Source organism: Lepus europaeus, chromosome 7 (assembly GCF_033115175.1).
Source record: "Lepus europaeus isolate LE1 chromosome 7, mLepTim1.pri, whole genome shotgun sequence".
NCBI lineage: Eukaryota > Metazoa > Chordata > Mammalia > Lagomorpha > Leporidae > Lepus > Lepus europaeus.
Window position 1 is genome coordinate 89,327,298 of NC_084833.1, and position 15,698 is coordinate 89,342,995.

A 15,698-nucleotide genomic window follows, 5' to 3' on the forward strand; every position below is an offset into this window, starting at 1 on the left:
CTCTCTTTCAACTAGGTGATTCACGCTTGTCTGAAAGGGTCAATACATGGGGTGAGTCAGATCAATACTCATCCTGCTATCCCAGAGCCTCAAAGGCAGACTCAGTTCTGTATCCTCTTCAGGCTCCTTGAAATCACCATCCTGAATTCTTATCATCTACACAGGCTGGCAATCAATGGCATAAATAATTTTAAGAATATAAAATGTAATTTATAATTATGTATAATTAAAATATAAGAATAATATAAAATAATAATTTCAATATGACATTTACTGAGTGACAATTTTGAAATCATGGTCTGTAATTAGCACTAAGCCATTCCAGCTCTTCAGTCCAAGCTCTTTCAGGCAGGGCAGGTGGAGACAGATCCCCCATATTCACATCTATGACTATCTTCTCACAGGGAGCAATGTGAAATGAGTACATAGCTCACATAGTGATGGATCATCCTGTGTGAGTTACTTTGATCTGTGATGTCTTATTATTATTACACCGTATGCACAAAGTGCTGGGATTCTTGCACTGGATTCTTCCTATAAACTGATACCTAACTTATGAGCTCTTCTGAATATTAGTGCCATGCACTGATTACTTGCTGAACAGCCTAATGTCGGTTCTTTCATTCTGGAAGGTAAGGAAGCTGGAGATACCAGTTGGATATGATCTTCTGTGTTTCTGCACAAAAGTTAATGTTTCCTGTGTATTCCCCAGTACAGCTGACATAGTAGTAGGCATATGGAGGTGGCTAAAAATGCATGGTGTTTGACTGAGTTCAAGTAGCATCTTGAAATTTATTTTAGCAGCAAATTATACACTGGAAGCAAAGTAGAAGATGAAAGAAAAACTGACTCTGAAGTGTGAAGCCCAAATCACCATGAGAAGGGTGTTGACACAAACTGAAATATCAAAGAGGAGTACCTTTCAGGAATGAGTTTCAGTTGTAGAAATATGATATTTCTGGTCCTGTAACATGCAAAGGCAAAGGTATCAGAGATGTATGAGGTGATTTTTGCTAAGAGAAGATACATAAAGTTCTGGATGTGGATGAGATTTACAGAAGTAAAAATATAGAAAATGGGGGTTGCCATAGCAGCACAGCAGGCTAAACCATGGCTTCGGAATCCGCATCCTGTACTGGAGTGCCCGGTTCCCGTCCTGGCCACTCCATGCTCTGATCCTGCTTTCTGCTCAGGCACCTGGGAAGGCACCAGATGATGGCTCAAGTTCTTAGGTTCCTGCCACTCAAGTAGAAGACCAGACACGGTTCCTGGTTCCTGGCTTCAGGCTGGCCTAGCCCCTTCTGTTGCAGGCATTGGGGCGTGAACCAGCAGATGGATGATCTCTCTTTCTTTTCTTCCTTTCTGTCACTCTGCTTTTCAAATATATAAACAAATAAACTTTAAAAACAAATAAAATGTTAAAAATACACAGGAGAGGAATACAAACTTTTTCGCATGGAACTTATAAAGACATACATACTACATAGAAATTTCTATTGTTTAAAACTATCCAGAAAGAGAGTTTTGGCATACACCAAAATGTCCATATACAGCAGATATTCCAAAATTAGATTTCTGAAAGCCTGAAGTTCTGAGAAAATGAAAACTGGTGAATAAAGAGAGCTAATGAAACTGAAAATACAACGGATTCTGTCAAAGTAATTTATAAAAATATAAGTACAATATTATTTATTAAAATCATAAAGATAACACATTGAACAAAGATATTATCAATGGCAGATTTAGTCAGTTATTAACAAAAGAAACATAAAAATTTTTATCATTACATTGTTAACAGGAATTTTATAAACTTTTTTTCCACTGCATTTCATAATAGATAATATGCATTTCGTAATAGATAATAACTAAGGCATTTTCCTACCTCTGGCTCTCCATGCAAATGACTACTGCCTGTTTAATTTTACATCATGGTCTTGTTGATTGTTGCCTTCTGAATTTAATCTATTCAAAATGATCCCCTATAATAATACATCATAATTTTATTACAAAAGAAATGGAATTTCCAGAGCTGATAAAAAAAGCATACTGACACAAGAGGAACATAGTACTATTTCAACCAATAAAACTTCTTAGGACAGAATTGTTGGTACTCTTGTAAGCCTACAGTTATTAGTCAAATCCATTTAATCAAGAAGAATGGTGATATGTATATATTGAACTGAACTCTTCCAAAGAACTATGGAAGTATTAATGACTCATAACTCAATTCTGATTTTATATTTACATACATAGAAATGTCTTCCAGCTGTAAGTTCTATAAATTCATGAAAGGATATACTTTCACAAAGGAATTTACACTAAACATATTTTAGGGTTTTATCACATAGGAAGAAATTCTGGATTAACACATGAATTCATAAAATTGGCCCCAACATTTCATGAAACTTATCACTTCTTTTTTTTAAATTAAGAAACTATTATGTATTTATTTTCATTTTATTTAAAAGATGGAGAAAGATAGAAGGAGAAAAGACTTCCATTAAGTAGTTCAGCTCTACATGCCCATAGCAGCCAGGGTTAGTCCAAGCCAAAACCAGTAGCCTGGACCTCATTCCTAATGTCCCATGTGGATGGTAGGGACCCAAGTACTAAATCCAGCACCTGCTGCCTCATAGGGCACATATTCACAGGAAGTTGGGATGGAAGCAGAAGAGCCAAGACTAAAACTAGGCACTTGAATATGGGATTCAGACTTCCCAGCTGGCAAATGTGTGCTTTGTCACACATCTGCCCCGATTGCCGCTTCTTGATGAACAGAATTCTCCAACTCTCAAATTTTCTTGAAAATAAAAAGAAGCCATTTCGAGAGATGTATGATAATTCAGATTACCTCCTGAGAATTTTAAAATAACCTAATAATTTGTCTTATATTCTTCAAAATTTGTGAATAAATTCCAAAATTATAACATTACATTCATTAAAACATTCTTCATGGGGGCCGGTGCTGTGGCACAGCAGGTTAAAGCCCCAACCTGCAGTGCTGGCCCCATATGGGTGCTGGTTCAATCCCAGCTGCTCCTCTTTTGATCTAGCTCTCTGCCATGCCCTAGGAAAGCAGTAGAAGACAGCCCAACTCTTTGGGGCCCTACACCTGCGTGGGAGACCCGGAGTTAACTCCTGGCTTCAGATCAGTGCAGCTCTGGCCGTTGCAGCCATTTCAGGAGTGAACCAGCGGATGGAAAACCTCTCTCTCTGTCTCTACCTCTCTCTGTAACTCTGTCTTTCAAATAATAAATAAAAATAAGTCTTTAAAAAAATCCTACATGAGTCCAAAGTCTGTTTTTCTACTCAGATGGGAGATTTATCAAATAACTGAGTCCAAAACTACCATTTGTTCAAATCTACATGTTCAAAGATTGTTTAAATATATGCACTTTCATCAATGAATTATTGGTGCCTCATTTCTTTTCCAGTCTAACATGATAAGATATTGTATCTGTTGGGTACTTTGAGCTGCAAACAATAGAAAACCTACATCACAATAACTTACACAATAGATAATTCATTATCTCTCATGACAGATACCAAGCCACCAGGGTTAATAAGTTACAGGATCAATAACATCCTCCAGGACTTGACTTCTTTCTATTCTACACTCTGCCCTCAGAGAGTTGTCTTGAACATTGGTCAAGGTCATCAAAGATGGCTGCCTCATTTCCAGGACAAGAAAAGCCTATTTTTTCCTGAGGCTTTCCTTGTATCTGAGGAAACCTTTGTCAACAGAACAAACAAAGCCAACAATCTTCCCTTTTGTAGCTCACTGGCCAAAACAATTGTATCATGTGTACATTCCTAAGACAAACACAAACAAGGGTAATGAGAATGGCAAACTGGTGCAGGCTAATTAGGATTTACCCCTGAGTTGAAGATTGAAAGTTCTATATTACAATTTTGCATTGCCGGCTGACTCTGAGCTAATGTTCCCTGATTTGATCATCTCTGGTGATACTGAGCAGCAGCAGCAAATCACAGCCCGCAGGCAGCAATGTGACCTCAAAGGTAAACAAATAATACTCTGCAGTGTGCTGAAGGTGACGTGCATCTAAGGCATTTTTTATTTATATTTTCAACTTATGATGAGTTTAACCAGAAAAAAACCCATAGTAAGTTAAGGGACAATTGTGTATGCAATGTTTTTTTCAAAACACATACATACAGAACTTTAATACCTCTTCCATCATTTTATTTTATTTTATTTTATTTTGACAGGTAGAGTTATAGACAGTGAGAGAGAAAGACAGAGAGAAAGGTTTTCCTTTTCTGTTGGTTCACTCCCCAAATGGCCGCTACGGCCGGTGCTGCGCCCATCCGAAGCCAGGAGCCAGGTGCTTCCTCCTGGTCTCCCATGCAGGTGCAGGGCCCAAGCACTTGGGCTATCCTCTACTGCACTCCCGGGCCACAGCAGAGAGCTGGACTGGAAGAGAAGCAACCGGGACTAGAACCTGGCGCCTACATGGGATGCCGGCACTGCAGGCGGAGGATTAACCAAGTGAGCCACGGCGCCGGCCCCTTCCTTTTTTTTTTTTTTTTTTTTTTAATATTTATGTATTTGAAAGAGTTACAGAGGGAGTGGGAGAAAGAGAGAGAGAGCTCTTCTATCCACTGGTTCACTACCTAGACGGCTGGGCCAGACCAAAGTGAGGAGCCAGGAGCTTCATCCAAGTCTCCCAGGTGGCTGGCAGAGGCCTAAACACTTGGGCCAACATCTGATGAGTTTCCCAGACCATTAGCAGGAAGCTAAATTGGAAGTGGAGCAACCAGGACACAAACCTGAGCCCATATGGGATGCCGGCATTGCAGACAGTGGCTTTACCCGCTACACCACAACACTGGGCCCTAATACCTTTTCCATCTTAATTGATAACTTACGACTCACTGTGGCTTTGCTAGGTTCTAGCAAACCTAGAACAAATTGTTTTCTTTCTTCACAATTTCCAGATAGATTTGTTTTTATCACAGCCCTTGAGCAAGCTCAGTATATGACTTTTTTTTTTTTTTTTTTTTTGACAGGCAGAGTGGACAGTGAGAGAGAGAGAGAGACAGGGAGAAAGGTCTTCCTTTGCCGTTGGTTCACCCTCCAATGGCTGCCACAGCCAGAGTGCTGCGGCCGGCGCACCGTGCTGATCCGAAGGCAGGAGCCAGGAGCTTCTCCAGGTCTCCCATGGGGTGCAGGGCCCAAGCACTTGGGCCATCCTCCACTGCATTCCCAGGCCATAGCAGAGAGCTGGCCTGGAAGAGAGGCAACCGGGACAGAATCCAGCACCCTGACCGGGACTAGAACCTGGTGTGCTGGCGCCGCAGGCGGAGGATTAGCCTGTTGAGCCACGGCGCTGGCCAGCATATGACTTTTTTTTTTTCTTTCTTTATTAAGCAAAGAATCTTTTCAGTAAAAGAAATACTTTGCATCTTTTCTTTGGTATATTCAAACTGCCATAACTGCCACTCATGATTTTGGGTTATTAGTAAGTAAAATAAGGGTTACTTGAACACAAGCACTGCAATGACAGTACACCTGAAAACTAACCTGGCTACTCAGAGGCCATTGGGTCGACAGCATATACAGATCGGATATGCTAGGCAAAAGGATGATGCATTTCCTGGGCAGGACAGACTGGCTGGTGTGAGATTTCACCATCCCACTGAGAACAGCGTACAGTTTACATCTTAAAAATTGTTTTTGTCTGGAATTTTCCAGTTAATAATTTTTGAACCCCGGTTGACCATGGATAAGGTAGGAGTACTGTATTTGCTAATACTTATTGAATAGCTATTTTGTGTTATTCTCTCTAGTAACCATTTTATCTAACAACATGACTGTATTAAAATTCTTACACTTTAATTCAGCTGTCTTCAATTATATCATATAGTCCTTATGGTCACATGTAGAAGCAGTGAAAGTTACAATCTTGATTCCTTCCTTTCTCATATGAGGTAGTAAGCCCACATGCAAAAATTGCAGTGATTTCTCCTTAAAAATAATGTCACAGAAAGTAGAAACACATCTCTTCACTTCTGAAAAAAGCCTCTTTAAACATTTTCTTGTTTGTAAGTTTCCTATCTGTGGCAAGTGAACTGTTATTTCTGTGTTTCAACCCAAAATGTCTTACCTCTTATCATCAGGTGCCTAAGTTGTTCTAATTTATGTGAGTAGGCAAATCTTTTAAAAGACTTTTTCCCAAAATCGCAGACAAATCACAGCATTGGTTCAGATGGTCATGCCTGGACTGAAGGCTCCATGAGCTATACCCTTGAAACAGAAAAAAGAAAAGTACATCATGCTGAGTGAAATAAGCCAGTCCCAAAGGGACAAATATATGTTCTTCCTGATCGGTGACAACTAACTGAGCACATAAAAGGAAACCTGTAGAAGTGAAATGGACTCTATGAGAAACAATGACTTTATCAACCCTTGTCCTGTCGAGGAACAACTTACTATTTTATTCCTTTTAGTATTTTTTTTTGTTCTACTTAATTAATAGCATTGGTTGAACTCTTTAATTAACACACAATTATTCTTAGGTGTTTAAATTTAACTGGAAAGTGATCTCTGTTAAATATAAGAGTGGGAATAAGAGAGGGAGGAGATGTACAGTTCAGCACATGCTCAATCAGACTTACCCCTAATGGCAGAGCCAGAAACATGCAAGGGGATTCCAATTCAGTCCCATCAAGGTGGCATGTACCAATACCATCTTACTAGTCAAAGTGATCAGTTTAAGTTCATAACTGATCACAATGATAGGATTAAGATTCAAAGGGATCACATAAACAAGATTAGTGTCTGCTAATAATAACTGATAGAATTAAAAAGGAGAGAATAATCCAACATGGGAAGTGGGATACACAGCAGACTCATAGAATGGCAGATGTCCTAAACAGCACTCTGGCCTCAGAATCAGCCCTTAAGGTATTCGGATCTGGCTAAAAAGCCCATGAGAGTTTCTCAGGCATGGCAAGCCAAGACACTGTGGCAAAAAATGACCTAAATGAAAGATCTCTGTGAGTGAGATCCCAGTGGAAACAACAGGCCATTAAAGAAGGAGGTACCTTTCTCTGAAGGGAGGAGAGAACTTCCACTTTGACTATGACCTTGTCTAAATAAGATCGGAGTTTGTGAACTCAAGAGGCTTCCACAGCCTTGGCAACTCATGACTAGAGCCTCGGGTGATTACTGACATCATAAATAAGAGTGTCAATTGTTAAATCAACAATGGAGTCACTGTGCACCTACTCCCCATGTAGGATCTCTGTCCTTAATATGTTGTACTATGCGAATTAACGGTAAAACTACTATTCAAACAATACTTTATACTTTGTGTATCTGTGTGGATGCAAACTGCTGAAATCTTTACTTAGTATATACTTAGTTGATCTTCTGTATATAAATATAATTGAAAATGAATCTTGATGAAGAATCGGATGGGAGAGGGAGTGGGAGATGGGATGGTTGCAGGTGGGAAGGAGGTTATGGGGGGAAAAGCCGCTATAATCCAAAAGTTGTACTTTGGAAATTTATATTTATTAAATAAAAGTTAAAAAAAGAAAGTATGGAAACAAAAAATAAATAAATAAAACAGACCTAAAAATTAAAAAAAAAAGATATTGTGGGATATTTACACCATGCAAAACTACTCAGCTGTAAAAATGAAATCTTGTTTTTCGCAACAAAATGGATGCAACTGGAAACCATTATACTTAGTGAAATAAGCCAATCCCCAAAAGACAAATACCATATGTTTCCCCTGATCTGCAATAATAGAATACAAAAAATTGTAATGCATATTAGTGAGATTGACATTTTGAGATTTGATGATCGTTTAGAGCCCTTGTCTCTGCTGTTGAGGATGTTTTATTCTTCTTACTATTTATTGAATTCTTTACTTAGTGTAAGGTTCACCTTATGAGTATAAAATAAACTGAAAATAGATCTTTGTAAAAATTAAGAGAGGTAATAAGACAAGAAGGCAGAGAAGGGGTGGGAGCATGGGCAGAAGGGAGGTCATGGTAAGAAGTATCACTATGTTCCTGAATATGTATATAGGAAATATGTGAAATTTGTATACCTTAAATAACAATTTAAAAAAAAGAAAAGTATTTGGGCAGGAGTCTAGGGAAAGACTCCATCCCCTGGCATTCTTCTGCAAATGGATAGAGAACATCCCAAAACTTTTTGCATAGGTCTTTATTGCAATTAAAACACCAAACACTTCTGTAACTCCCATAATTAGACTTGGCATATGTCTTCATTTTCCTAAAATGTCAGAAGCATGGAATCCCTGAGATCATCTGGAAAATACAATACACAAAAATATGACAAATTTTCTTTATCTACAAAGTAAACACATTACATGTAAACCATTCTAAAAAGAAAAAACATGCAGCCTGGTTCCAAGTTTCCTCAAACATCTCAGAGTTTGAAAGTAAACACTAGGGCTGGTGCTGTGATGTAGCGGGTAAAGCAACCGCTTGCAGTCCAGCATCCCATATGGACACCGGTTTGAGTCTGGCTGCTCCTCTTCCCATCCAGCTCTCTGCTATGGCCTGGGAAAGCAGTAGAAGATGGCCCAAGTCCTGTACTCACATAGGAAACCCAGAAGAAGCTCCTGGCTCCTGGATTCAGATCAGTGCATCTCCGGCTGTTGTGGCCATCTGGGGAGTGAACCAGTGGATGGAAGACTTCTCTCTCTGCCTCTCCCTCTCTGTAACTGTGCCTTTCAAATAAAATAAATAAATCCTTTAAAAAAAGAAAGCATTGATATATTATATATTATTAAAAAGATACCAGTATTTCTGAGGAAATTCACAATTCAGCAACAACCATTTATAATATACTGTTAAAATGCTGTCTTTCCTTCATAAAATAGAAAGTTATGGGCCTACAAAAAAGCAAGAGTTCTTTATATACATAATAGGGAAAGGTCTAAAAAATAGCTAAATGTAAAGAAAAATAATTGATGAAGTACTTATATAAAATATATAAATCAGAAAGCATTTTTCTTTTAAAAAGGAGGGTTAAAACATGTGTATCACCTCTTTACATATACATAAAAGAACACAGAAGAAATAAAAAGAAACTGTACCTAGAAGACAAGATGGAAACAGGCCAGAAGGTGAACAAGAAAGAACAACCATTTGCTGTACAGTTTGTCATAGTTTGTTGGGTTTGTACCAGGTAACTGTACTAACTATTCAAAAAATTAATTATGAAATTCTCAAACCTATAGTTTCCACAACAATGGAATGTTTTCTGAGGAATCTCCAAACTGTTTTCCATAATGATTGTACCAGTTTGTATATCTAGCAACAATGTATTATGGTACCCTTCTCTATATCCTTATTGGCATTTGTTATTTTTAAAATTTTTGGTTAATAGCCATTCTGACTGGAATGAGACAATATCTCATTTTGGTTTTTATTTGCATTTCCTGGATTAATAAGTGATCCTGAGGATTTTTGTATATGTCTATTGGCTGTTTGTAGTTCTTTCTTTGAAAAAAAAAAAAAAAGTCTGTTCATATCCTTTGTCCATTTCCTAACTGGATTATTTGCTCTTTGTTGTACAATCCCACTCATGGGAATATATCCAAAGCAAATGAAAGCAGCATATGAAAGAGGTACCTGCACTCCCATGTTTATAGCAGCCCATTTCACATAGCAAAGATACAGAGTCAACCTAGATGTTCATCAAGTAATGACTGGATAAAGAAAATGTGGTATATGTACATGATGGAATATTAGTCATTAAAAAGAATGAAATCCTGACATGGAACATTATGCTAAGTGAAATAAGCCAGACCCAGAAAGACAAATATCACATGTTTTCTCTTATTTATGAGTGCTATTTTTGAATATAAAAATTGTATGGACATCATATCATCTGTTATATCATTATAATTATTGTGTCACTGAATTGTACCATGTTTATGACAATATACCCTTCCTTCCCCACATGGTAATCATTGTCATGAATCTCTCACTTTGTGATAGTAATCTGTTTTCCAGAAAAAAAAAATAGCATATATTTGTATGCACATGTCTACAAATGAAATTTATGTGGCAAAGTGTTAAAAATGTTAAATTTTAAAGCTACAAAAATGGACTATGTAGAATTTCCTCCATTCTTCCAATTAAGTGGAATGAAAACTGTATAAAATATGTGAATTAAATATAGTAAGGCCCTGGAAGACAGATGGAAGCATGAATATGAGTTAGTATACGAACCATGTGAGGATGCCAGACTTGTGCACCTGCCTAGTGGAAACAAGGCATTGCTCTCCCTTCTTGCTTGGATGGTGACAGAATAGGCAAAGTGTAGACTTTCACTGCCTATCAGTGGTAACACAGTCACACCCACTGGGCCAGCAGAGGACTTGTAAAGAATAATAACTAAGTGTCTCTCTTCAGGCAAGTGTGGGATCAGCAGAGAGACTATGGGGAGTTTGAACTACCATCCCAACCAAGAAATAACAAGAAGCTTTTCTTCCCCAAGTGGCAAAAAGACCTAAACTTTACCTCCCACCTGGCAGGAGCATGGTAATATCCTCCTTCACCCACCAGATGTCTGTCAGAAAAGGCCCGCTAAAACACTTAAAATAAGATCCAGAGTTGTTAAACATAACACTCCAAATGAGTAGGTTTTGATTGGAAATCACTTACCACAGTAAGAACCAGAAAGATCATAAAGTGAATGAGGAAAGACAATAAAAAGATATGAACACCATGATGAGACTAACGCTGGATTACCTGGGGCTGGTGTACAGTCTACCAGTTAAGATGCAGGTTAAGACTCCCACATTCAAGAAAAGAGTGACTGGGTTCAAGTCAGAGCTGTGCTCTCAATTCCACATTCCTGCTAATATAGACCCCGGGAGGCAGCAGTCATGATTCCAGCAGTTGAGTTCTTGCCACCCATGTGGGAAGCCTCTCTATCCCCATCCCCTCTTGAAAAAAATGAATAAAACTTTATTTAAAAATGATTTCTGAAAAGCATTTTAAAGCAGAGAACATAAAAATACATCAACAATTATGAACATGTTTAAAACAAAGAAAAAAATTTTTTAGCAAATGCATAGGAAATCTCATAAAAGGATATGTACACCATGGAATTCTACACATCAGTAAAAAATGAAATCCAGTCATTTGCAACAAACTGGATGAATCTGGAAAACATTATACTTAGAGAAATAAGCCAGTCCCTAAGAGACAAATGCCATATGTTCTCTTTGACCTGTGATAACTAACAAAGCACCTAAAAGGCAATCTGTAGAAATGAAATTGACACTTTGAGAAGCAATGACCTGAACAGCCCTTGTCTTGACTGTTGAGGAACATTTTTTTTTTCATACTATTTTTTCTTTTTAGAGGAGAAAATACACTATTTATTTACAGTTCTTTCACTTTATCCACAATTTCCCATGCAAACATGAAAACTAAAAAACTAAAACCACCACTTGGGAACACAAGTGTCTGTCTCTCGTCGGTGTGTGGGGGGGGGGGGGGCGGGCCGCAGCCCTCCCGCTGTGTGGAGGGGACTACTGAGGCCCACTGGGCAGAGGAAGAGGGCTGGGGACAAAGACCGCCTGAAAAACAGCTCCAGAGGACCTGACCCTTCCCAGCTGGCTGTGGGCGGGGGCGAGGCGGGCTCCATTGGCAAAGAGACTCGAGAGTGGTGCCCACTGGGATGCTGCTCGGCTTCCAGGAGGGTGACAGGTGGTGGCTAACCTCCCACCACCAGAAACCAAATGGGGTCACGAGCTGTGTGGGGTGCGATGGCGGCGGCAGGGGACACGGAACGCCACTCTCAGAAGAGCCCCCAGCCCAGGGACACGGGGCAGCCTTTGCCTTGGAAAGTACTGGTCAGCCACAGCTTCTGCCCTGAATTCCATGCTGACCTAAACGTGTGAAGTCGAAAGCGTGCCGCAGATTCTGAGGGAGGGGCAGGGACCAAATACTTGCAAAAAGGGCTTCTGCCCCCACAGTCTGTTCTAGGGGAGGCTGCTGGGGCGACAGGTGGGGGGGGGGGCTCTGTGTGCTGTGGGGGGAGGGCAGGGCAGGTGCTCCAGCAAGGCCTGGGATGGGTGGGAAGGAAGGGGAGGAGAAAAACAGAGACTGAGGCTTGGAGGGCTGCTGCTGGCTCCCTGGCGTGGCCATACTCCCGCTGGCAGCACCCCCGCGGCGCCTCGGTGCAGGGCATCCTGACACCCAGCTGGGGGTGCGGCAGCCCCGCGGGCACCTGCCTCTGTGCCAGCGACCTACACTGCGTTCACATGTTGATGCACATTATAAATATAAAATAATATCTGCTACAAAGAGGACATATATTTGTACATCTTTACCCATATACATAATAACACAATTTACAATAATACCTTGGAGTGGGTCATCATGGAAAAAGGTTGAGAGGGAAAGAGCCCCTTCTCCCTCCCGCCCTGATCCCGCCCTGGGGCCCCTCGCAGCTGGGGTGGTTGGGCTGGAGGGGACGCGGAAATTTATCCGCGTAACTAGACGTGGAGGGCGTGTGGGCACACACAGATGTCTGGTGAGGAAGGAAAAATGGAACTCCTAGCTCTGGGGTGCCGGCCTCCCTCCTCTGGGAACCACAGTCTAGCAGGCTGCCCCTCACTGGCTCAGACTAGGCAGAAGGGGAAGGGCTAGGAAACCAGGGAGAGGGATGAGGGCTGGGAGACTTTTGAAAACATAGGTGTTTTTGACCTGTGATCAAATCAAACTAAGTCACAAAAAACAACAGTATCAGTTGGGGCCTGGAGGCAGAGACACAGCCAGCCCACATAGGGACAATGTGAATCGGGACCCTGAGCCTTCCCCTTCTTTTGTCCAGTTTGTTTTGAAGGGGCAGACAACCCTGTACCTCCTCTTCAGTCCTCTCCCAGAGCTGGGCCCATCCGCACAGCATGGAATACTGACAGTGGTCCAAGAGACGCATCCAGAGACATGGAGTGCTGGATGCCAATGAGTTAAGACCTGGGCGGTGGGTGTGAGCTTTGTACAGCACGAGTGGTTCCTGGCCGGGGTCCGCGGCTCGCACAGTGGCCACGGTGATCAGACTGCCATCAGTGATGGGGCAGTCTGGGTCCCCAGGGAGAGACAGCACCTATCGGCGGTAGTGATTGGGGGCGTCAGCAAACATGTACTTCAGTCTGTAGGCCTCGGCGAGCAGCAGCCCGATCTCTTCGTTGCCCCAGTGTATCGCGGGCAGGTTCTGCAGCAGCATGAGCAGCCCCTGAAAGTCCTCCTCATCCAGGATCTCTTTCCTCCACTTGATCAAGAAGGCTGCACACACGTAGAGATGAAAATGAGAGAACCCTCCTGGCTCAGACTGGCAAGTGTCCCACAGGCGGATGGTGCAGCGAAGGGGAAGCTCCCGCATCAGCAAGTTGTTCATCCAGTGAAAGGCAAACTACAGGTATTCGACCTCGTACCTCCTGAAGTGGTTACGCACCTGCTCATCCATCCGGCTGACAAGCTCTTCCAGTGCCTTGACTTTCTTCTGGATCCCTGGCTGTACAAAGGTGTAGTTATCCTGGATGCCGTCCAGCAGCTTGCTCATGCACCAGAAGCTGTCGGCCTCAATGCTTGGCAGCATGTCCTGAGACAAGTTGGTTACATCAAAGTTCTCCACATCCTCTTCCACATATTCTGAGAGGAAGACGACAAAGAACAGAGTGACCAGGTCATTAATTCCCTGGATATACCCACTGGTAGGATGTCGGATGGCCCAAATAAATAGAATTCTTTCAAAGATCTCCTGCACAAGTGGCTGCTGGAACAATGGAATGAGAGGATTCGTCCTTGGAATGTCAATGTGAATCTGTCTGTAGGTATCCTGATGATGTTCCTCATTCCAAGAGTCATAATACTGCTCGATGAACCCAAAATGCTCACGCTTCCGCTGCAGAGTCAGCTTCCTCCTCTCCGTGTTTGCTGGGAGATAGCCCGACAGGAGTCTCCAGGTTACAGGTCACACCTCCCTGGGAACACCTGGCCAGCTACACTTCCTCAGTTCATCTAAGTCGGTGTTGTGGCTGGAGAGCAGCTGACGGAACTTTTCTAGGCGGGTTTTCTCACGGACCGTCATCGGAGGGGCCCCAGAGGCATTCTGGTCTGAGATCCGGGCAACAGGGGGATGATGGGTCGGAGAGCGAGTGACTGTTGTTTGTGGAGTGGGTTCCTCAGGCATGTGTCACTGGAGTTTCTGGACAGCTGGGCGTCGCTGCTGGACTTGATGACCTTGTAGTTCACAGGTGCGTCAGATGCCGTTGCCTGCGACCGCTCTGGCTTTACCCTTAGCTTGCTGTGATTTTCTAGGACTTGAGCGGCAGTTGCCAAAGCAACTTTTGAGTTTAAAGTCTGGAAGGAGGGTGAGGAAAAGTCCTCTTCCTCATCATCACCAATGTCCCAAGCGTTGCTGGTATTCCGGGCAAACTCATGAAAACTGGAGGCCTTCTTACTCTTCAGAGGAACAGCGTTGACTTTTGACCTTTCTTTAATGAAACTCCCCGGCAGCTTGGCGCTCTTCTTCCAAAACTGCTTGCTGTTCTCGGAGGCCATTGCTCTGACCTGGGGAAGGCCTTGTAGGTGGGTCAGGGGGTGCCCGACGAGATGCCCCTGAGACCCTGCAATCTGAGGGCCAACCCAGGCCACTTCCCCGTCACCAGTCACCCGCTCCCAGCTCCTGGGGGTGCCATCTTGGATGTCCATACTATTTGTTAAACTCCTTACTTAACATAGAGTTAAGCATATGTCTATAAAGTCAATTGAAAATAGAGCTCAGTAAAAAATAAGAGTGGGAAGAAGAGAGGGAGGAGGAAGAGGGGTAGGAATATGGATCAGAGGGTGGGCATGGTGGGAAGAATCACCATGTTCCTAAAATTGTACTTATGAAGTATATGAAGTTTGTAACTGTAAAGCTGTATAGTTCTGCATACATTCCTAAGGACTTACTTCTAAGGGTACAGTTTAAAAACTTGCCACGGGAACCCAAATCCCCTTAAGCCGTGTGGTAAAAACACCATCTTCAGTGTTAAAGTTATTATATGGATAGGATTAAATGTCTGGTAATAATAGAATTAAAAAGGAGTGAATGTGACAACATGGGAAGCAGTCCACACAGCAGACTCATAGAATGACAATCGCTTTAAGTAGCACTCTGACCTCAGAATCATCCCTTAAGGCATTCTGATCTGGCTGAAAAGCCCACGAGAGCATTTCAGGCATGGCGAGCCAAAACACTGCAGAGAAAATGTCGTACATGAAGGACCTTGGTGGGTGAGATCCCTGTGAAAAGAAGTAGTCATCAAAGAAGGAAGTACTTTTCTCTGAAGGGAGGGCAGAACTTCTACTTTGCTTGTCTAAATACTGACAGAGTTTATGGAATCAAAAGACTTGAATATCCTAGGCATCTCATGTCAGGAGCCTTGGGTGATCACTGATGTCATGCATAAGAGTGTTAATTGTTAAATTAACAACAGGAGTCACTTTGCAGTAATTTCTCATGCAGGACCTCTGTCTTCAAAGAGTTATATTATAATTATGTTTAAGTGCTCACAAAAGATATATCATTCTTAGGTGCTTCTTTAAAGTTAATTAAGTTTCTTAAAAAAAAAGGAGTAAAATTAACTTCAAGATGCAATGACTTTGAACAGCCATTGTCTGGACTA

The 15,698-nt window shown here is 41.8% G+C and overlaps 1 long non-coding RNA gene and 1 pseudogene across 3 annotated transcripts; both read right to left on the reverse strand.

Annotated features, from left to right (window-relative positions):
• Window positions 1-807: 807 nt before the first annotated feature.
• On the reverse strand, window positions 808-8,727 carry LOC133764645 (uncharacterized). 3 transcript variants are annotated; one of them, XR_009866460.1, is made up of 4 exons: window positions 8,603-8,727; window positions 6,129-6,268; window positions 1,883-1,979; window positions 808-1,370 (listed from the first exon to the last, which is right to left on the reverse strand). It is a non-coding gene; the product is annotated as an uncharacterized LOC133764645 (long non-coding RNA). The 3 variants fall into 3 exon arrangements; XR_009866458.1 differs by having other exon boundaries at window positions 808-1,373; XR_009866459.1 differs by lacking the exon at window positions 8,603-8,727 and adding an exon at window positions 8,085-8,141 and having other exon boundaries at window positions 808-1,373.
• Window positions 8,728-12,737: 4,010 nt separating this feature from the next.
• Window positions 12,738-14,589, reverse strand: LOC133764644 (TBC1 domain family member 22B-like; annotated as a pseudogene).
• Between the last annotated feature and the right edge of the window lie 1,109 nt (window positions 14,590-15,698).